Consider the following 24,099-nt stretch of genomic DNA (forward strand, 5'->3'; position numbering starts at 1 on the left):
CACTTTGTATCTACAGTTATCATGGTAAAATACTAAGACAGACGGTGCTTAGAAAAGGAACTGTAAACAAAATTCTATCTGGAATCAGCATGAGTTTTCCCAAAGCAAATGCACCCAGTTTCTTCACAGTAATAGTCAAATATTCGTGTTAAGGGAGAAACAACTATTCCCAAGAAGAGAAGATAAAAAGTTAAAGAAACTTAACCTCTTAAATGCTGTAAATTGACTACTCATCTGAAAGAGTCATATCTGTAGCATCTAGATATATGCACAGGACACACACACAGGGAGAAGATGAGTCACACAGATTCAGACCTATATTTAAAAAAATAATAATGAAAGTCTCTGTGTGTCTACAGAAGGTTCAATTTTAAAAGCCAGTATTTCAGATCTTCTCTTTCTTTATACCAGTTGGAACAGACAGAAGCCAAGGTGGCTGTAAGCCAGCTTTACCTCAGCCAGGGATTCCCTCTTGCAGGGGAAATCTCAGCTGCCAACTCTGGAAAGCTTTACAGATCGTTTTACTGCAAAGGAGACTGCACACAGTCCAGGATATGGCTTAATATTTCTTTCCCTACTAAAGTGAATTTTATGGCAGTTAGTACATCTAGAAGACCCTTGCCAAAAAAAAGGAAGATGGAGGTCCATATACAGCAATGTATCTGGAGCTTAATTTTCCACTACCAATTCAAAGTAAGTATAAATGTTGCCATTTCCATTAGCTCTGTCCTTACAGTTTGCAGTGGCTTTGCATAAATGTAGATAAAGACATTACATGGTGGGTAAGGAGTAAGAAAGTCTATTTTCCTTAGTACAATTGTGATTTCTCCTTCAAATTTATCTGTGGTATAAAGAACATGACTTTCTTTTAAGGAATAAACAAGATGGAAATAACTAATTATTAAAAAAAACTTGCATTGGACTGACCAAGTTGTAAATGTCATGTCAAAATTGAAGAAAAGTGCCTAAGAGATATTTCACAGTTACTTATAGTCAGACTTTTGTTACTATCAAAAGTCTATGTTCAGAAAAATAAATCATAAAGCAGCACATAACAGAGTAACTGGGAGATAAGACATATGAACTTTAGACTGAAATGGACTTAAAACCAACAGTCAGTACATTTATCTTTGCTGCTCTTTTCTAGGAAATCTGAAATGTCATCTATCAAAACTTTTAGATGTATTTACTCTGTATTATTCAGCATCAAAAGGGCATAACATGGGTTGCACAGAAAACAGAGGGACTAACTTTTACGTTCAATCTTCAAACAATAAAAGCCATTCATCTAAAAATGCATATGCAACCAGACACAATCCATGTTTTCAGGTTTTACAGCTCGGTCAGCTGATCATAGTTCTTAGAAACCCTCACTGTGACCTCACTTCAATAGTGGTTGATACAAATGGAGGGTTGACTTTTGAGTTTTACAGTCAAACAGAAAGAAACATGGGTGATTTCTTTATATGTGCCTATTCTTTTTTGACCACAGTAACTTTCTCCTGTTGCAATCACAAAGTGAGAAACACAACAGATGCAACTAAATGTAATTTAAGAATGTAATACAGTTCATATGCACTTCTCCTTCATACTCAGTTCTCTGATGCCTTGTGCTAAGAAATAGGTTAAACAAACATATAACCAGTTCGCTCAAGCATTGGAGATGAAAGTTCAAATGATAACTACATCTCAGCAGGAATAAAATACAAAATTGATAGGGAATTTCATTTTTAATGATATTACCTACATGCAATTTTCCTACAAAAGTACCTGTCACAAATGAAAATGTTTCATTTAGGGAGTATAATGATTTATTATTGATGCTAAAAATATCAGGAAATCATCATAAATACATCACAACTCAGAAATCTCAAAGTCACAAATAAATCCACCCAGCCAATGGCAGTAGATTTGAATTCCCTTTCTAAATCCTTACTGATTTAGATAGAGTTACTAACTCCTATCCCTTTGCACACCATGTGCTTATTGTTTTCTATGTTTCAGTAGCCAGAACATGATGATTTATCTATATTAGGGCCAAACTCAAATGTGTAGACTTCAGTAAAAGCTCTTGTCTTGCAAGGGTACAGTTCCCATGCACATTTAGGGTACTCACTTGTAAACACCAGGTGACAATTTTTTTTTTCTGCAGTTAGGTTCTACTCTGACAGCATAGCAATAAACATTAGAAATGATTATACGTGCTTAAGTTTACATTCTGCCTGACAAAGAAAAAAAGACAGGTTTTAGGCAAATCATGATCCTTGCAGGTGCTGTGTATCAAACTACCTTTTACTGTGTAACACTTTGGGATATAAGAACAGCATTTGCTGTACTGTATGACATCATACATTGAAAAAGGACCCTATCTGGGTTAAATTGATTAATAAAAAAGGCTTCTGTTCTAATGAATTTTCCAAACAAAACTTTGATCCTTTACAAAAACCAAAGAAAATGCAAATCATGTTTTTTACAGTCTGGGAAACTTCAACTTACTTTGGTAGGTTTTCATTTCAGTGACGAACGGGTTAAAAAACAAACAATGGCCTGGGCATTTATCCCACAATGTAGTTTCTTTCATAACAACCATATAATAGAAACTTCTGGGTGGGTTTCTCATTTGCTGCTTCCTAGAAGCTGCACAGCTCAGTCCCTTCCCCCTCCATAAATACATTCAGATTTCTCTACTCTGCCAATACAAAATTAAAAGTCGAAACCTTAAAAATTATAAAAGTAAGGTCTGTAGCATGTGATGGCACTGTACTGGGAGCAGAAATTTCTTTGTAATTTCTCTATATAAGAAGAAATCTTTTTTATTATTATTATTTCTGACGCTTTATAGCAATGTTACAAGAAGCAAGAAGAGTACAGTGTTCACAAAGTACACTTGTTTTCTACATAAAGAAAGGTGTGTGGAAAAAGGATGTGTTATTGGGACATCTCCTTTATGCCAGATACCCAATTTACACTTGGAAATCCAACTTACATGTAAGGCTGTTTGACTTCAGCCCAACACTTGTCCATCCTTCAAAGACAGACATGATTAAACAGATGCATGTAGTCCCAGGAAAACTGTTACCTATATACAGATTTACAACTTAAAGACAGCATAAATAGATACATATTCAGTGCATATATTTGAGAAGATTAAAATGCAAAAGAAGTTCTGCTTTTGCACATGACCTCTGGTCCCTAGCACAAGCAAATCCCTTCAAGTCAAGCACCCTTGAGAGCCCGGAGATTCCAAATATTGTTTCATACATATTGAGATGATATATCTCACTCTTGCAGGTCTGGTTTGAGTCCAGTTATTAAGTCAAAAAAAGGAAAATGGCATTTCTGTTAGCGATTTTTAAGTGGTAAAAGACTAGCAACTAAATTCAGGTGTGACTGTTATTCGGATAGTATGCCCCAAAGGTCAGGGAGTGTTTGTTTTATTTTAAGGCTCAATATATAAAAACACACATAGCATATATAAGTTGGATACTGCCTACCTATATGTGAGATATTGAACAGTTATCATGGTAGAGCCTGTGGTAACCAGTGAAGCTTGAAAGATTTGCTGTATAACCAGAAATCCTAGATGCCAGAAGATCTAGTTAAGCTGTCACAACTGTTCCTGCTTTTCTTAATAACTCTGAACCTATGCTTGTGTGGCCTAGCCTATAGCTGCACTGTTTACATTATTACGTCTTAGATCTATAGCAGGAAGCATGATGAAAAGATTTAAATCCAGCTCGTGAATTAACCTGTGTGATTGAAGGCAGTAGCAGACCAATGCTTGCTTCTGGTGAGGAGTTAAACTCAGAGCTGATTTAAAGTCTTGAAGAGTACGTACTTTTCTGTTCTCCATCTACAAAGTACAGATGTACTGATTAACCTACAAGGGTACCTGTAGTAGCACTGTACATGTGAAACACAACTTTCCAGATACTGTAAGAAAAAAATCTGTCGTAACTGTTCAATCCCTCAAGAATTTTTTAAGCAAAGAATTCCAATAGAATTCTGCAGAGATTGCGTTTTTATTGATTTGTGATACTTTTGAAACATACAAATAGTTGAAAGATCCACGCGCTTGTAACCAGGAAAGATGCCACATGCACATTCAACCCACACCAAACAAAAGTATTAGATCTATGCATAAATCTGTATATGCAAGAGTGAGTAATTTCACAGTTATTGCAAGAAACTGTACTGTTAGTTTCATTTTTAATTTGCCTGGTTCAAAATGAAATCATCAATCATGAGACTTGGAGCATATTTCATGGAATTACTTGATCTTTCTCATTAAAAATACAATTAAAGCATGTCACTCCTCTATGCACATTGCATATGTATGTACAGGCATGATCTATTGATACAATCACAACTTTCTGACTTCAGTGAAATTGCAAAGGTTCATTAGAAAGGAAGAGACAGAGAACCCTGGCAGTTCTGAGATCTTAGGGGGTCATTTATTGTTGTAATAAATTTCATTTTTCTATCTGAAGGGTAGAGTCTAAACACTGTAATAGAGCAATATTGAGGTATTTATTTTACCTCATTTTTTCTTCAGCTGAAACACTAGCAAGGGAGTGTTTTTCAGGTTGGCAGGCAGCCAGTCATTTCTCAGTAAATAATGTGAATCCTGTCCTGCAGCATAAAGCTGTACATCTTTTCAAAAAATGTTCAGTCCCCTGCTAAAGTCCAAAGAATCTTTGCTTACAAAGTGTCTGCAGAAACTTCTATAACAAGCAACTCGGCCTAGGCTTCTCCACTAGATAGAGTTCTTTCTTACTCTGTCTCTTTTTATCCCACTGAAATGACTTCTTTTACTCCTCCTCCTTAAGGTACTTCTCCTCAATATACGAGAGAAAAAAAAAATTCTTCTATAGCCTACGTAAGGTGTCTCAGACTGTCTTTCACCCAAAACCTGAAAAATTCTGCTCTGTAACTTCTGGTGCTAGATGCACAGCTGTATCAAAGCAGACATGCAATATATGCAATTGCTCAGACAGCATCATTGGCGGGGCTCCATTATGACTTATGCATACTTGTAGTACATAACGAGTGTTCTGTGAATTTCAATTAAGAAATTTGGTTTAGTTGCCAGTAGTTGATGTTGTAAATAGGCTCTGAAAGGGTAACTTTTGGATACACATCATTCAGGCTACTCGCTGGCAAAGGCACGTTTAGTGTCCTTAGACAGAAGGACAGAAGCTGTAGAAAATACAAAGCCAAAGAGTAAGGGTGAACACATCTAGACAGGTGTATCTTGATAAATTGGACTGAAAAGGGAAATTCCACATTACAAAGGGAGTGCGATGAAAATTCAATCAATTTTATGCAATGTAGAAACCAATACACTAAGTTTTGGAAAGTTAGAAAGTCAGAAGAGAAAGTAATGTCTAAGCATGTTTGGGTAGCAGAAGGAACTTGATGACTGTGATCCTTGTGTCAGCACAGCAACCTGCCTTTACGTGTAACACATCAAAGAGAAAGCTGAACTTGTGGAAAGAGGTAGAGGCTTTTTTAAAAACAAAACCAACACACACACATACACAGAGGTTCGGTGTTGTCTTTTTGTGTATCATTTGGCACCTCAAAAAAGGAAAAGATTTACAGCCACTGTTAAACACGTTCCTTGTAGCTACCCAAATGGTGTGCCTTAAGCAGATATTGCTCCAGTATTGACCCTTTGCACGTGTGCACTCACCCAACCAAACAGCACAGCTCAGGCTTTAAAATCCACAACAAAGCCCAACTGTTTAGTAGAAGGACTGCATGCTTCGCCAGAATTCAACACAGAACAGATTAATTAATCAATGTTTGCAAAGCCCTTTGAAATGGAAAAGTGCTCTGAAAGCTACAGATTTCTATTACTCAAAACTTCCCTGTTAGCACTGAAGTTATAATCCATTTCCCTTAATGTGTTATGAGTAAGAGGATAGGAAACATGACATTGCAGATACCGATTACCACAATTATCAAAGGCCATGCAAAAACTCGAAGTTTTGATAGCTGTCTTTACACAGGAAGACTCATCTTTAAGTCAAATAGAAAATTGTCTTATCTTCTTAAGTTCAGACAGTACTTTATGTACTTGTAGTACTGTCTATTGATATTGTAGTTTTTCTTTTTTCCTTTCCTATAACAGATAGATAACAGATAGAGTTGTTGATTGCCAGCAGAAGAGATGGCCCTGTGGGGTAGGAACATAACATTTCACTTACCATCCGCTGGCATTTTCAGTGGTTAGCACCGTCCATCAATGCTTTTGTTTTCTCAGTGGTGTCAGCACAGAAACGACGTTCCAAATGTTTTCATTTCTGCAGCTTCTGAGATGAATTTGCTTGCTTAGGTAAATTTGCTATGCTATCTAAGTCTAGGTTATGCCTTGCAACATTTAAAACAGTACATTCATTTTCCTAACAGTTCCTGAGTCATGACTGGCACATAACCAAAATTAAAAAAAAATAATACAGCTTTCGACAGTATATAAAAAGTGGCAACATTCCCACAAATCTGCTTTGTCTTTATAACAAAGCAGCTTCTTTCTGACTAAGGCTGTAAGGTATGTTTCTGATTAGTTTACTCAATCCTGAGATATTTTTTTTTTCCCACTGGGAACTTAACGTATATCACATGAAAAAAAATAGGGCTTTAAAATTCAAACTTAATCTTTACATTCACATGCTGAGTTTCACTCTCATGTTTTTGGCTGGTTCACTTCAGAGATTAGCCTGCTGCAAGATCCAAACCTGAACCAGTGGATTATTTGAGTCTTAGGGTTTGTTTTCAAGTTCCTGCTAGTATTTAATTACCGATGTTATTAATGGAATTTGATATATCTTCATTTGGAAAAAGGCAGATGGCAAGCACTAATCGGAAGTGTTGGAATGATTGTGCTAATGGATCTTCTAAGACATTAGGGATTTAAAAAAATTGATTATTGCAAATAATGGATACCAATATTTTTTAACTCTACAGAAGCATCAGCCTAACGGGTCGCATTTCTCTCACCTTTGCATAAAGAAACCATGTGGGAAAAAAGCTACAGGTTAACTATATGTAACATGCATATACAATTGGAAATATTTTTAATGTATATAACTAAGTAATAAGAACTGTGATGAGCCAAGCAAGAGGATGTTTAAAAAAATAAAAAACAAGCAACTGACTTTGGAATCAACTACTGTCAATGCATTTTGCTTGTAAAATAAAAGACGGAAGCATTATTTTTGGACTTAAGGCATAATTTCTAAACTTAACAAGTGATTTATTACATCTGTGGACTGAGACACCACTTACCTGTACATGCTTTTGGATTCTGTCACGACTTCTTGAAGAGCTGAACAAATTATTTGTATTTTCAGTTTCTGGGGCCAGTTGTTTGTCTACGGACTGTTCCATTCCTAGCCATTATTTCTTCGAGGTCTACATATTACAGCATGCAAAGTGATGAGTGTCTCTTTATGATTATCTTTGGTACCTACGACAGGACAATTGGTTTAAGATGTTAAATGGAATTGCTATGTATTAGTAAAATCAATAACAACAACATTCTTAGAATAGCAGGAGAAAACCTTGTAGTAATGGTAAAAACACTATCTCAAAATTATGACAATGAGGCTTGATTAGAATATATATGGGAATAACTTAGGTTTGAGAACAGTCTTACAAAATTAATGGAAGATTCACTAGCTAATTTTTCATTCTAATAATTAAAACTATATATAAACCGTTCCTTAAAAATATCTTGTAATGACAAATTCTCCCTTCAGACTTATAGACATTCTGCATGCTTACATGAGGGTAAAATTTCATGCATCTGGAGGCTCCTGAGGAAAAAGGTAAACCATTTAAAGTATTTTTGAGTATTAAAAGTAATTGTATTTTTGAGTATTGTTGCAATAATAAGATAAACCTCAACTGTATTGAGATCCTCTAATGCAAAGAAAAAGCCTTCCTAGTGGGTTAGAAACGTATCCCATCTTTGAAAAGTGTCTATTAGGAATAGCATGTACCATATGACAGAGCATTGGAACAGGTTGCCCAGAGAGGTTGAGGAGTCTGCAAGATCCTCAAAACCCAGCTGGATGTGTTCCTGTGCAATGTGCTCTTGGTGACCCTGCTTGAGGAGCTGGGTTGGCCTAGATCTCCAGAGGTCCCTTCCAGTATCAACCATTTTGTAATTCTGTGTCATTTACATTTAATGACAGTGTTGGGGTAGAATACAAATGGTTGACTATTTCCAGGAATCATAATCAGTCCACACACTAGTTTCAAACCCAAAACTCTGCTCTGAAACTGCTCTAGTGAGAAATAAGAATGTGACACTTTCAAAAAATGACAAAATTTCATTCAGAATGTGGTTTACCATATGTAATAAATATGTATTTTTTCTTCTCCAGCACGCATCTCAAGACTGTTTTGTTAACTTTAAATTGTTGGATGCTGAAAAGAATTTGCATCATTTTCTTGCCATGTCATCATAAAAACATTACCCTGGAACCTGTCTGGAATAAAATAAGCTTCTCAGTCCCTGGATTTTCGGTGGAGAATCAACTGAAGATGTAGGGACTGGATTAAAGAGCATCATCTGGGAGGTCCGTAGCAAGGAAGATATTTTAAAAATCTCTTTCTCTTCCTTTGTATCTCTGTAAAGTGTGAGTGCATTTCAAATCGGTAGGGAGGTATGGAAAAGTGAGAGGTAAACCTGGAACGATGGGGCTATTTTGGGTGGTTTACAAGTACATGGCAAACATCTGTGCTACCTCCACTTGGGAGTGGAGATAGGGACCCAGAATATGGGATCCTGTCCATAGATTGTCCACGTATCTGTGGAAAATTCTTCAAATTAGGAACGTGGAAGGCTAAAACTCAAAGCCATTTAAATGGTCAGAGTCTTGACTCTCCTGGAACAGCTTCTCCACAGGAGATGTAGAAGAAGTCTCCACACACACAGGAGTCTGCTCCATGCCCCTTACAGCAGGCTGAGGCACACTGCTCCGTGCAGTACCACGGCCGGCCTCCTCACACCGCGTGTGAAGAGCCCTGCTTTAGCGTTAAGTGGGACGTGAAGAAGTTTTAATAGGCCAGGATTTTATTCCTCCCAACCCCAAGAGGATCAGGCTCCCCCTTCCCCCCGCCCCCAAGTTTTTCCCTGATCTCCCCCCAAAACCTCCCTATCGCACCTGGCGCCCGTAGCGGGGGCCATCCCCAGAGATCTTCGAGATCTTCCTCTCCCCTCACCCTACGGCCATGGCGGGGCCCTGCTGGGAGGCGCCTACCCGGCAGGGAGGGAGATGAGGGGAAGGGACGGCGGCTGTGGGGAGGGAAGGGCACCGAGGGGACGGGGAAAAGCAGCGGCGAGCCTGAGGTGAGGGGGTCAGGAGAAGCGGGCACCGCCGCGCTCCCTCAGCGCGCTGGGCGACGGAGAGCGGCCGGCGGGGCCCTAAAGCTCCCCTCACGCTCGCCACCTCCTCCGCAGGGAGCCCCCCGGGCGGGGAGGCGGCAGCGCTTGGAGGAGGCGCCTCGCAACAGATGGTTAAAGCCGGCTCCTCGCCGCGGCCCGTATTGGAGGGAGGGAGGCAGCGGCCGGAGCTGCGCGGAGCGGCGCGCAGCGCCCCCAAGCCCGCTTCGCTCGCTCCCGGGGCGGGCGCTGAGGAGAGACCGCCGCCATCCCGCCACCCCTGCGGCTCCAGCCCTCGGCGGCTCCGGGCCACCTGCGAGTTTTAACAGCCCGCCGGGCGCTGTGAGTAACGCTGGGCCGGGCTGAGGCCGGCGGGAGGGCTCTGGCTGCGGGAGGCCCTGAGGGCTCGGCTCCTCAGGCTACCGCCGCCTGCGCTTGAGGAGGGCGGGCGAGCCGGAGCCGCCGGCTTTGCCAGCCGGAGCCGCCTTTTCCTCCGGTTTAACCCGTACGCAGGGAAGGTGCGGGAGCCGATCCTCCCCGGGACGGGCGGCTGTGTGGACGTCGAGCAGATTTTTATCACCTGTGAGGAAAACCCCCTGCCATTCGGTCCCTCTTCCCTTTCCATCCCGGCTTCGACGCTGGCGGCGGCTAATTACCGGGCTTTCCTGAGGTGCGGGGAGCGGCCGGCCCAAGGTCACGCAGCGAGGCGGTGGCAGAACTGGAGAATAGCTTAAAAAACTTCTGGTGCCCGGTCCTGGGCTCGGCTCAACGAGGCTGCAGGGCTCCGGGCAGGGACGGGGTCCAGCTGTAGGTAGGTCTCTGATCAGCTCGTCTTTTTGTTCTCCTTCAAAGGGTTGCCTACTGATGTGAAGCCACACAGAGGTGCAGTGTCCGTGCTGTCTCCCTCATCTTCTCTAGCCTGCGAGCATGTAAATGAGTACGTATATAGTCTTACTTTTCTTTGCTAATATTAAGTTCAGTAGATAAAAACAGAAGTTATTAGTTAGACTACATTTTGTTAATTAGACTACATTTTGTTTTCAGGTTTATGGTGTTAATAAGTAATGTCTGATATTAATAGTGAATGTCTTCACATGCCGTCAGACAGGAATTATCAAAAAAACCTTAATTGCTTGGGTGTTAACTGTATGCCAAAACTAACCTGCAGTGCAATGCGTTTTATGCATAATGCATGTGAGGGGTTTGGTGGGCCATGTCCTAAAACTAATGTATAATGGGTTTAAGAGTTCTCCAAAATATGCAATTTCAGTAATTGTCTTAATATTAGCTATTTGCAAAATGATCTTTTCTTCTTTCTCTCCTTATCTCTAAACGTAATTTTTATGAGTTCAGATGAAGGTATTCTACTGTCTTTTGCCCCCACTAACATTCAGTATTTCTCTGAAGTTTCTTATTGCATGGAAATATACGTTATGGTTCTAAGGATGATGCTTTGACTAAACATATTAGAGTCCTCTAAGTAAATCCTGTTCATGTAATTTTGCAGGGCTTTGCATTTCACACCATGTCATGCAGCAATGAAACTTAAAAAGTTAAATGTGCTTTTTCAAAAACTGACCCCCCATCTTTCTCAATTTTACCTTACCCGTTCTGCTTGGTTATGGGGGGTAAGGAAATGGAATATGAGAGGTTTAGGAAAGCACTCAGAATAGTAGTATAAATAGGACAGATTTATTTTTAATTTGCATTAGACAGTTCAGGTGAACTCTGGACTCTCTTCAAAACAAATCTTGGAATTCAAGGCAAGGTTCCTGCGTGATGGGGTCTTCTTACTATAGCTTTTGTACTTTTGCATGTGGAGGGTTTTTGTGTGTGTATGTGTCTTTGTTTTAACCTCATTCAGAAAACAATGCATTATTCTCAAAGTAATTAGTGGACTTTTTTTTTCTGTGGACTTTGATATTTGCAAAAAAGAAGAAACCTATTTGGGCTATGTAACACTTCTTTTGGAGCAAGGATTCCTTGCAAGGAGTCTTACTTCGGGTAACTTCTAGCTAGAAGAGTTTGACCTTGCTGTATAAAACCCTATTGATTAGTCATATGTTTCAGTACCGATACTTTATCATTTCTTTTAAATGGATAGGAAAAAGTCTGAAGTCAGTTCACCAAAGTAACTTGCATTATTTCATTAAACAAATTATTAAGTTAAAATAGGTGATGTTTTGCTATGGCCTTCTATGTTTTGTTTTTAAAAATAGCCTGTGTTGCGTTGTTGGCACTTTCTTTCAAGCATCTGTTACAAGGACTTCAGGCAAGAAGAATCATGGGTGCTCATCTACATAAACAAAACTCAAAATGGCTCGGTGATGTCAAACTTGGAAATAAAATTGATTTGCTTACAGTAAGTTGGTAACGTAACTGAAAGAATAGGACTGTTTTCTGTTGCAAATGAAGAAAAAACTGGTGGAGTAAAGCAAAAACTTGTGCAGTATAGCAGCAGAAATATTTTTGAGATGCTGGAATTAATACTAGGAATAAAGATAACTGTAAATAGCTTCCTTTTTACTATGGAGCTATTGCAAAAAAAGATTCACAAGCCAGTAATCAGTATGTACTGTCGTCTTCTGTTATTACAGTGGAAAGTGGAAATGGAAAAATAAATACCTAATATCTCAAAGAACTCTACAACTTGGAAAAGGTGTGGATTTATTTAATCTTCCCTTCAAAATTGTTTTTAGAAATAATTAATTTGAATTTCGGGCTTCTTGCTTAGTAGATAGCATAGAATGATTGAAGTCTTTTCTAAATGACTGTGCTCCCTGAAAACACATTTTTCTCTTTTTTCCTCTCAACATCCTTTCCTCAGCCACCCGTGAATTTCAGAATAGAGCAAAAGTGAGCTCAAGAGCTGCTACCAACCCATCAGAGCATTTTGATTAAAGTTGTTTGTGAGATCCTACTTCTGTGAAGAACGCTCCGTGCTTTTGCCAGTTTCCATGAAGTGTAGATAAGACCTACCTTTCTAATCTTCCCTTGCAATCCATTGATAGAACAGATTCTCATTTTTGTCAATAGATTGGGCTAATTTCTCAGGCTGGAGTGGGCATTCTGGAGAATGAGATACAGGCCTACATTTTCAATATGAAATCAGATGTTCCAGAATGCTTATGGGTTTTGAGAGTACCTGGCTTTATTCCAGTGTAAGCTATGATTTGATCTGAAACCTGAAGAGGTGTCACGAGTGTCTTTTGTCATTTGTTTTTTTTTTTTTTCCTTCCCATTAGTAGTATCTAATACACTTGGATTTCTAGTTAATCTTTCAGAAACTGTCTGCATTTCTCACTATTGCTTGTTGCTAGTTACCTGACTCTACCCTATCCCTCTCATGCATACACACCCCAAATGGTACATATGGAGTGAAAATGCAAGTTTGTTAAAGGAGGATTTCAACTAATTAGTGGTTGACCTCTGTAGGAGGAGAAAAGATTTGTAATACTTCTGAATATTGCACATATTCAGAGAACATTCGGACAAGTCTGAAATATTACCTCAGCTTTGTCTAATTGCTAGATATAACCATGCCTTTCTACAAATACAAATGCTGAAAGTCCAAAGGTCTTCAGCAAGAAGCAGCATCCAAAGAAGCGTTGCTTCTGAGGCAGTAAGAATGTCTTAGTAAACAGATAATTTAATCTTCCCTCTTGTAAGGAGTTGTACTTGAGTTCCAGTGTTCCCATAACACAGGAAATGTATGCCAATCTCCTGTGGCTGCCACAGGATCTGTCGTGTGCAGATCTGTGCATGCTAATATCTACTGTGGTCTTATCTTCCCACAGTGCAAAATCCCATTTTCTGTATCAACGCAGTTTATATATACAATTGGGTAACACTTATTTTCTTTTTTTTCTTTTTTTGTGAGTACAATAGTTCAACAGTTTAACCTAGACCCACCTCTGTGTCTGTGGATGTCTGTGTGTAGACATATTTTATTTATATATATATATATTTACATGTACACAAGAAAGAGGGGGTTATGTACTTGTGTTCTTATTTCTCCAAATCCTGGTGAGCGAGATTTCCCCTGAAAGTGTTTGAGATGATGTCTTATTTCTGCAGTTTGGCTGTGGTAGGAAATCTGTTTCGGTGCTCAGAATGACACTAAAGTGAAGTAATTAATGTGAAAGATCAAAAAACATAACAATAGGAGATCTTATTCAAGTGCAACTTTCTGTAAAGCTGAATAAGAGTCATTGTTAAGCAGCTATTACTTTATTTAGTTTTACAACACCTTATTTTATGCTTACAGCCTTTGTAACGCAGATACAGTTCCTACTCTAAATCTGTACAGAATAAACTGAAGTAACTAAGCAGATGAAATATATACAGTGACATGTTGACATTTCTAATCTGGTCTTGTAGCAGTGATGTTTTTTTTCCCATGTGAACAATGTAGAGGCTTTTTATGCAGTTAGTATCTGTAAGGAGCTTATTACAAATCTTAGTTTCATTATTTTGTATTTGTCACTATATTTCTAGTGTTCTAACTGTCTTACTTTTTTCCCCAGTAAAATCATGAGAGTAATTCATAGTTCAGTGAGTTTGAGCAGCTTGTGGTAAAATACAAGTTTTGATGTGTGATCGCTAGTACTAATTAGCATGGTTAATGGATTGTTGGAAGAGAGCGTCAAAATAAAGAGGTGTCTGTTAGGCTCCAGAGTTGTCTGTAATCTGCATATGGTATTCAAAAATAAAGGTAGTATCTTTGCGGAAACCACTATAAATATCGATACTTCACAAGGAGTAACAAAAATACTGGTTAAAGTTTCATTGCTCCAGAAAGACATGTCCCATTTAAAAATAGGCAGCTTCTTATTTGAAGCTTCTAAAAAGAAAGCAATTGAATTGCCTATCTTATCTGAAGGTCTTCGAGAGGCAGCAACCATTGCAGAGGCCTGAAACTATTGATCCAGGAGGTAGGAAGTACTATAACCAGTGGTTCTGGGGTGATCTGATAGTTCTGGCCAACTCTGACTGGGTCAGTGAATATGACTACCAGGTTTAATAGATGGGGTCAGTGTATTTAGGAATTTGGCATTTTCTAGATACACTTGAGAAAAGAAGATCAGGGATCATCAAGATGCTGAAGTACGTCAGAAGGTGATGTCATTTGCATCTGGAAACCAAATAAGGAATACTTCATGAAGCTCCGTGCACATTTAAGAACAACATTTCTGATCCTTCTCTCATGCAAAATATCTGGTAGAACTCTTCAGAAATGAAAGGGTCTTAATATTGGCAGGTCTTCACAAGGCTTTCTAGTTCAGTTTCCCTTCCTCGTTTTCTGCTGTTCCCTTTTTGTCTTTGTTAACAGTAGTAACGTGTTTATGCTGCATTGTTAAAATTGTGTAAATTTTCTATTGGAGTGTGCGGATAGGATAAAAGTAATAATAAAATGCGTGGATCTTTTTTTTTGGGCGGGGGGGTATAATTACAAGGTTGTTTCATGTGAATTTAAGTATGTGTAGGGAACAAGGTTTGCAGCAAACTCCAGGTATTAATTTGTACTGTTTGGCTCACTAGTTCTTAACTGTCTCTGTACTGCTGTATCCTCTCCAGTGCAATTAAATAGTTATTGTCTATTGTCTTTTGAACAAATGTTTGTGTATAGTTCCATTGTTGGATGGATTTCCCTCCCTCCCCACAGCAATGAATAATTTGAATTGCTTAAAAAAAAAAGGGGGGGGGGGAAAAGAAGTCTACATGACTTACTGCTATAACTTTTGAATTTTGGATATAACCTCAGATATCTAATAATAGTGTGTAAATTATTCATATACTAAGATAAATATGTCTAGTATTGTTCCAGTTCATATCCTAAGGTATCCTTAATCCAGGTCACTTCTGTGATTTTAATGTCTTTGGGGTTCCTTTTCCCTAATTACTAGACTACGAGTCATATTCATCACCAGTTTTTACCACCTTTGTGGTTTTGTAGCCAACATACAGCTTGTGCCTTTGGAAAGAGCAAAAAACCAGCTGTGCCACCGACTATAATATTTAGAATTATTGACTTGTTTTTTAGTAAAAAAAGAAATTAACTTTGTTACTAATCAGGGTAAGGCAAATATCTGTTATTAATAACTTCAAGATGAACATTAGGTGTTTTAGCTACTGTACTTCCTTTGTCCACCATTATTTTGAGGTATATTCCACACATACAGAGTAAATAACTGTTCAAAATAATTTAACTTTCAGTTTTCATCCATCTTCACTTTCCCCTATGTTTCAGTACCAGCAAGATTTGAAGGGCTTTCAAAAGAATCTGGCTCCTTTAAATCATTCTTACTTTGTTGGGGGAAATGTGTAGAAGACATCAGTGACTTACAGAAAAGTTATATGCACTTAGAAAACTGTTTTGTCATAGTTTTTGTGTGAGGAAGCAAATTACTGTACAGAATGTACCTCATCTGTACACAGAGAAGGGTGAAAAGGCGGTGTGACTTCTGCCATCTATTTCATTTGACATGTCTTTGGATCTTCCTGTATATCTAGAAATACTGTGATGCAATGGTTTCTGTGACCCACTTGGATTCTTTTCTGATTACTCCAAATCCTTGTACACTGATGAAAGTGGAGGCAGCTGTAAGACTGCAGATAAGTGAGTTCCAATTAGTGCCTTTAAGTCACTGTCAAATGATCTGTCTTTAGTCACACTTGTCTGGTAGTCTAACTACAGAATCAAGGCAATTTTAAACATTTTTTAAAAAATTCCTTGAATGCAATATTTGCATGGTTTCTCTTCTCCTCAGTGCTGTCTGCTGGAGAACAGACTTGCAACCAGTAGTTAACTATGATACAAGACCCTGTAGGTTCTGTAGCTGTTCACAGTGTGACATTAATGGTGTTAGATTAGCAACATCAGCAATATTAACTAATTTCCTCATTCAGACCGTGACATTTGTTTGGTAAAAGGATCATTAAACATATGCAAACATCCTATGTGCAGTAAAAGGTCTTTGGGCCCTGACAAATGATAAATGAGAAAATTACCAGTTGTAGGAAAATGTAAATATCATTCTTTGGAAATCTGTCCTCTGGCAAGAGAAAAATGTTCCCCTCTAAGCCATGAAGGATTCATTATATTCTTTTCACATCTGTAAAGAAAGCTAGAGAATATTTTACATACTTAACGCATATCTTGATGTCTCTCCTTTTCTTTCGGCACTGCTGTTGAATTGGGATTTGTCCCGGTTTTGTTAAGCAAGTACTCCAGCAGTGTGCTGCAGAAAGAAGTGCTGTAGCCTCAATTAACTCCTCCTATAATCTTCTGAATAATTTTGAGTCCATCTTATATTTTTGTTATTAACAGCTTTAGGTTATTATTTTAATAAGCTGTAATGCAAGGGATTAAAGCAGGGGCTCACATATTGATTGCCTTTCCGTCAGATGACTCCATAATTACTACAGATGTAATACAAACTTGCATGTTAACTGATGAATGTATTTATCATGGCTTCAGGGAAAGGCTTAGTCTAGTTTCTGACAATCTTGAGTGATTCTCTTACGCTTGCTGTCTCCAGCTGTATAGGATTTCTAGTGTCAGGTTAGAGAACTAACATCACCAGCTTCAGAACAGAAAAGCTTCAAATATGGTGTGTTTGCAGTAGCTTATTACCTAGTCCGATTCATGGGTAAAGTTTCTAGCTGCTGCAGCGATGTTCTAAGGCATGACTGAGTACTGTATTTCAGCCACTGCTGTTTGTCTCATTAAAGCAGTGGCTCAAGTTCCTGTGCTGTCCCACAATAAAACTCTACTGTGAATTCATCCTGCTTTTATCTTGTGTTATCAGTGCAGTTCAAAAAGAGCCCCACAGACTTGATAGTTTTTGTCATCTTCAAAATGACAAAAATAATTTTCTGAGACTTGAGAACTTTTTGTCAATCTTTCCAAGAATGGAGTTGTTACAAGCTATTAAAATAGCTGTTACATTAAATATTAAAAACTTCAAAATGGCTGAAAGAGTTGACTTCAGATTAGCGAACAACAGTGTCTTTTTTCCCTTCCACTGGAAGCTAGACTTGCCCATAGCAACCCTATAAAATTGTGAGAGGCTTATTTAATTTTTTTTTTCCGAAATTGGCCCAATCAATTCCATTGTCTGGAATGTCTGATATTTCTGGTCTTGGTTGTGGATGCTTGATAGTTTTTCTAGGATATCATTCCCAAGCTAGTAAGGCATGTACTTCGATGTATGATGAGATCAACTAATAGCCAAGCACAATCTGATGCATTCATGCTTTTCTAGATGCATGTGGGCTGTACCACCCTATACCAGACTCCATAACTCTGATTCAGAAAAGCATTTTAAGAAAAAAAAAAAAAAAAACCAACTTCAGTATAGCAGAATCTTCTAAAAAGTAAAGACTTCAATTTTTAAACGAGCACTGAACTGTGGGAGAAGAGTTGAGGGAGTGGGAATAGAGCCTGAATCTGCCAAGTTTTGTGCAGGATGGTATCCTGTATGCCCCATGATGTTTTGGTACTAGGAGATGAACAGAGCACATTAGCACCAGTAATGCTTAAAAGCTGAACCTGGAATGAAATCCTTTCCTCACTTAAGACTTTGGCTGCATTTCTGGAGACTGAGGATATGATTTGCATCCCAGCTTGTTGGGTGCTGTCAAATATCAGCGTTTTTTATCTCTTCAGGAATTCTCATGAAAGCTCAAGGCTGGAACTACCTAGGAGGAATCTGGAGGAAAAGGAATAAATTGAGTTATGATCTAAAATATGTATTAACCCAATTAGGGAATACTGAGTTTATTGGATTTAAAATTCCCTAGGTTGTATAAGATTTTGACACAAACAGGTCAGCTTTGTGTCTACTGTGGATAAGACAAGGTAGAGCAAAATTGCAGCAGGTGAGGTTTGGGGTAGGCATTACATTTAAATTAAGGGGAAACTCGGGTCTCATTTTGAAGTTACAAACTTGAGCCCTTGGGACATGAAACTTTGGACATTCAGTTGGTTGACAGAAGTTAAAACTTGATCTCAGCTGGCAGACAGTGTTTTGTATGGACTTCTTATTTTACGAATTTATGTCTCAGGGCTTTTACTAGTTGTTCGCTGAGACTAGTTGTTCCCTTTGTCTGTTGGACTCTCCACCAGTCTCTAGAGCACTGGAAGGCAGGCAGAGCACTTAGATATTTGTTTTAAAGGTAGGTCATGCTCATGCTCTTTTATCAGTTGACTGCCAGATCTGAAACTGAGAAAATACTGCTTCCATGTCAGACTGGGGCCAAAAGGACTGTTAAGCAATAGAAGTATCCATATTCTTAGAATTAGATGATGACCCGAACTGAATTTCTTCTTTCTTCAGATCCTAAGAGTTTGAGAAAGTCTGTGATTTCTCTTCTGTCCTCTGGAGATAGTGTGTTGTGTGACTTGCTTTTAGTGATCTTCAGCAGGGGCTCCTTATGATATGCTTACAGTATTTTATAGCTTGCAGTATGGACATACACTGTGTGTTTGCCTGTATCCACAGGGTGAAGTTGTTTTCCTACCACACTGCATTTCAAAGACCTGGAGTTAAATATCCAGGAAAGCTGCAAAACCTCCTCTTGAGAAGATTAACAGGTTGGACAGTCATCACAGATACACAGAATCGTTCAAGGTGGAAAAGATCTCTAAGATCATCTAGTCCACCTGTCCACCTACAGACAAAGAGGAGCTCTGCATCTCCTTTCTCCCATGGAGTAAAGGTCTGGGCTTGATGAACTACAGTGATCCTTTACTTTTTTTTTTTTTTTAATTAGCTCTCTATTATCCATTTGTACTTGATTGGATTGCTGAGATGTAAGTATATAATGCTTCCCACACTGTTACTTAGAAAGTATAGCTAGTTGTTAGAACAGTGTATGTTAGAACAACAGTAGTATTAAGCACAGTTGTAGTAGTGAGTATTAAGTTTGAAAAGAAATTCCTTTTTTGATGTATTTTAAATTTTTCTACTCTACACGTTAACAAAACTCCTTCAGTTATGGAAGACTTATGTTAGCTTTGTGTTTATTAGCAAATTCACTTAGTGTTGATTTCTCAATCTTAAGAGTGTTGTTATCAGGGTGAATATGTTTGTCTGTATCTCTTACTGCGTGTTTCTAAGACAGACTGGAGACAATGCAACTATGGTAGCAAAGAGGTTGGTGTGGAAGAACCACATGAGAATAGGTTCTGCTTCTCAGTTTTATAGCACTTGCTCATTTTCAGTCAGCTAATAACATCAAGGCAAGCTAGTTTAAAACTAGCTGAGGCCAAAATTGGAGCAGTAATAGTAGTAGTAAGAGCCTGCAAGTGGTATTTGTGGGTAATTTGGTGAGCAGAAGCATTGTGGTGTCTTAAATCTTAATTGTAAAGATGTCTTACAAATGAGACACAAGTACCATTTCTGCTTCTGAGCTTATATAAATATTCATTTTTATGCAGAATTTTAAGTTTTTTTTCCCTCTAAAATTATCCTTGTATGATATTAGGGGAAGAGAAACTGCATGTGTATAGATGAAATTCACTAAAACCTGCAGAAACAATAATTGAAAGACAGCTTTCCTATCCTAGATTTTTTTTATCCTAGATAATTTTTTTTTTTTGCAGCACATACTTTGCTTCTACTTGTGTGTGTTTTTTTTTGTTTTGTTTTCCCCTGCATATGTATGTAAAATAAGAATGGAAGTGCTAAGGAAGAACAGTTTTCTGCCCACGGCTTCCAAAGTGTTCTTCAAACATTTATCTCATAGATGAATTACTCACTTCAAAGTCATTCTTAAATCTGTAAGGGGAAAACTTCCTACTATCAATTGCACTAAAAGGCAGAAATGTCTCTTTATTCTTGTCTTATTTAACATTGTCAGCCTGTGAGGCAGTAAAGTTTTAATGCCTGATAACTTCTCATTATGGCAGAATTGTTTCTTTCATTATCCATGTGCTGAATTTTGCTGTTCTTGTTCTCGGGGCACAGGCCTAGGTACCAACATCATACTGTTGGTATCTTTGCTTTCATTAGCCTTCCACATGTGCACCCATATCACCTCCAGCGATAAGAAAGCATTTGAAAGGTTTGAGATGCTTACTGGGAGTTGCTGATGCTTAGAAACCTGCTGCCTGTCTTATAGGGCCCAGTCTTAAAACCCAGCGGTTTTGTCTGCAGGTGGAGTCTTAGGCAATCTTCCTGTGACAGCACTGGTGAGGGAGTTGTGACAAGGCCAAAGGGGGTCTCTAATTTTTTTAGAACAAAAATCTTCAGTAGCTAGCTGGGATTTTCCACCAGTTTGCAACTATCATGCTGGGGTTACTTGTTTCTTTTAGCTGTATACCCTGGCTTCTTTAGCAATGGCAGTGTCCTCTTTTGGCTTTGACATCTGTTTTCTGTTTGTCGTTTGTGTTTGTGGGTAGAATTACTGTGTCTTTTGTGACAGGCTGTAAATTTAGGACACTGAATCCTTCTGTTTTCAGAGTAGGCATGAATGTGTATGAGATGCTTCAGGAATGGAACCTCAGCCACCTACACGTTGGTTTGGATCATCTGGTTGTTGGGGTTAGGTAGGGTGCTTTTAGTTCTTGGTTAAAGGGAAAACAAATGTTTTCATTGTCCTTGAGTGTTAGTGTCAATCTTTGTCTACTTTCTCTGAAAAGCAGATGAAATTTAGGGATCTAGAAGCTGTGGATCACTGTGTTTCTCAAAGCAAAAAGGAGCAACCTGTAGTTGAGCTAGCTGCGTGCCCTTGCAGCAGAAGTGGCAGTTCAACCATCCTGTGCTTCCGTGACAAACTTAAGGGTATTTTCAGTTCTGTTGATAGTCATTGAACTGAGTTTGACTACCTTCAACGTGTGTGTGTGTGTGTTTATATATGCAGATTTTGCCTAGAAGCTAATGCAACAGCAGGTCTTTTAACCTGGCGTATCAGACTCCTTTGGAAACACTGAATTAATAAAGATAATTAGATCCCCCCCCCCCCCCCCCCCCCAGCTTTTTTGTGAAACTTGTCTTCTGTTTGATCTGTGATGTTTTCTGTTTGTTCTGTGACATTTTGCTTTTTCTCCTCTACTCTTCCATACTGTCCCGATATCCTCAGGGATGAATTTGGTTTCCTCCTATGGCTGAACCATGTATCTTCGCATTTCTCAACTGCTCTGAAATAAAATGTACAGAGATGGTAGCTGTGGTATTGTATAAACTATGATCTGGCTTTTCCAAGCATAGTTCTTCAGTAAAGTCACTTTGGAGATGAAGTACTTGAGTTTAGTTTGTAGAATAGAAAATATTAGCGGGGTGTCATAATTCTCATTTATATAGCGACTGAATCACTTTTCTGTAGAATACTTCTAGGAGCAATAGATGGCATAGGATTAAACAGACATGACAAAAAAAAAAGTTGCCCTACAGAAAACAAGGACTTTGCAGCGTGGGCAATCAGCTGCTTCCAGAAGAGTTCTGAGAGAATGCTTTCAGATGGTATGTAAAAGGAAACTGGAAGGTCTGTACTCAGACCTTAAGTCTCAGGTGACTTGCTAAAGGACCATGAAAATTATTCTCTCTTCTGGATATTCTTTGTCTTTTTCTATCAGGTTATTGCTTACTTGGCAGATGTACCCAGGCTGAGAATTGCATGATGTGGAGGACACTGCAGTAAAACTGTTAAATACTGCTTTCTTTGGTATGTTTTCACTCTTCAGATGCATGATGTGTATAAACTGAGAATTATTGTAGACACATCTACTAAATAACAATGCTGAAAACCTTTTGCCTCATGAGTTTACTTGTAGGAAGACTTTCTGGTTCCTTTAAAGGAATTAAAACTTGCATTTCTGATATGGTTTGAATGTATTTTCACTTGCAGTTCTGGTTTATGATTTTAAAAAGGTTTCTGTGACAGAGAGCTCTTTTTCATTGCTTTTTAGCTTCATATATTGTGGTGGGAGATTGTGTATGTAATGAAAGGTAGTAGTCGTGAACTTAAGATGGTCCAGACTAAATACACAGATCACTGGTGAGATGTTTGGGTTTGAGAGACTATGGCTTTCTCTCTCCTCTGTGATGGCAATACTTCCTTTATCTCTGAAATGAGGATTTTGTGCCATCCTGCAGGTGATGAATACTGAGTATCAAGCCATTGTGGGACATCTGTGCGCCTTCTGCAAATACTTTGACCTCCTTTTATTTGAAATAGTTTTGAAGAATAAAGACATAAGTTATTTTATAGGCATACTTTTTTGATGCTTAATTAGCATTGCTACTAACACAAGAAGGAATTCTAAAAGTGTATTGTAGAGGCTTGACTTATGATAGGAGCCCATCTGAGCATTTTTGTTTCCATTTTCTGCCCTTTAGTCAAAAGCATCTAAACTGGTATTTGGTCCTCCCGGTAATATTACATCTTAGAATCTTGAGAGAGTTATTCAGCGTTGTAGCCTGTAGGTATTATTTTATAGTTCATCTTTTCTGTCTTCCTTAAGAGATGGCAAAAATTATAATGCCTGCTATTCTGAGCTCTATTGAACAGTCAGTGTTGCTGGATAGGCTTGCATTCGTCCTGTCAGATGGTACCAAATGGGAATGCCCTATGCAGATTTCTCTGAGAGGCTGAGTGAAAAGTCTGGGTTGAGTCCCACTCTGAGAAGCATGTTTATGTAGGTTTTGAAAGCACCTTTGCAAACTGGTTCAGGACTGAACAGAAGGTGTTCGTCGCTAGCTAATAAAATTATGTTGAAATACAAGGCGTTTCTGCTAATTTAACAAAATACTTCTGGAAGTACTTTTTGCTTCTCATCCTGCTTAGAACTAGGTTTTGAATGTGTGTGGCTTGCTATATGTAGTGTCTGTTCACACCAAACTGAGTTGTGGCTTTGAGGGGGGGGGGAAAAAAAACTTACAAGATATCGTGGAAATGAAATAATATTAAATATCTTTCTAGGTAGAGGAATTGTAAGTCTTCTTTCTTCCCCTGTCCTTGGTTGAATTCTGATAGGGGATGCTAGAGATCCTGAGTTACAGAAAAAATGTAAGGGTTTAAAAAGCAAGAAACGTAAGAGAGCACGCCAGTTTTGCATATGAAATTATACCTCCTTTCCTATCTATACACAGGGCATTCTCAGAAGTTCTGTTTTAGTGCTGCACTTGTTCACAAGTTTCTTCCCCTGTTGTGTTCTAATTCCGTGGCGGGAGGGGGATGGATTGTGTGCCTGTGACTGATGTGTGTGAGAGCAGCACCTGCCACTACACTGACATTGTTGCTCAGGTTTTCAAACTGGACTTCATCAGTATAAAGTTGTTGAGGTCATGCCAAAAATGGTTTCTGCAAGAGCAGAAGCATAGAATATCCTGAGTTGGAAGGGACCCACAAGAATCACTGGGTCCAACACCTGGCTCCGCACAGGACCACCCAAAACCTATGTGTATGTACATCATATATCCCAGAAAGATTGTCTCTGTGGAGACTGCCATAAAATCAGTCATCTTTCAGTGTGGTCTAATCTTTTAGGGACTAAAATATCTGGTTCTTAACACTAATAAAATAAATGCTTCAATGCAGAAAATCCTAAAGCCCTTAGTTAACAAGAAAACTAAATATGTGCCTAAAGGCTCTGGTGACTTTCAGCCTTTTGCTTTTATGAGTACAGAATTGTTGCTAGGAAGATTCCAGTTCAGCCAGGTACAAATCTTACAGCAGAGAAGACTGTATGATGTACGTAT

General features: G+C 38.7%; 1 protein-coding gene across 7 annotated transcripts in view; it reads left to right on the forward strand.

Annotated features, from left to right (window-relative positions):
* The first annotated feature begins 9,226 nt into the window (after nucleotides 1-9,226).
* Nucleotides 9,227-24,099, forward strand: part of SULF2 (sulfatase 2) — a 158,700-nt gene continuing 143,827 nt past the window's right edge. For 2 of the 7 annotated variants that reach the window (XM_050713951.1, XM_050713950.1), the window contains exons 1-2: nucleotides 9,227-9,361; nucleotides 10,247-10,331. The gene's annotated coding sequence lies outside the window, so the exon portion shown is untranslated. The other 5 variants (XM_050713949.1, XM_035548117.2, XM_035548119.2 and 2 more) reach the window with 5 other exon arrangements.

The sequence above is a fragment of the Cygnus atratus genome, chromosome 16 (genome assembly GCF_013377495.2).
Source record: "Cygnus atratus isolate AKBS03 ecotype Queensland, Australia chromosome 16, CAtr_DNAZoo_HiC_assembly, whole genome shotgun sequence".
Classification (NCBI taxonomy): Eukaryota; Metazoa; Chordata; class Aves; order Anseriformes; family Anatidae; genus Cygnus; species Cygnus atratus.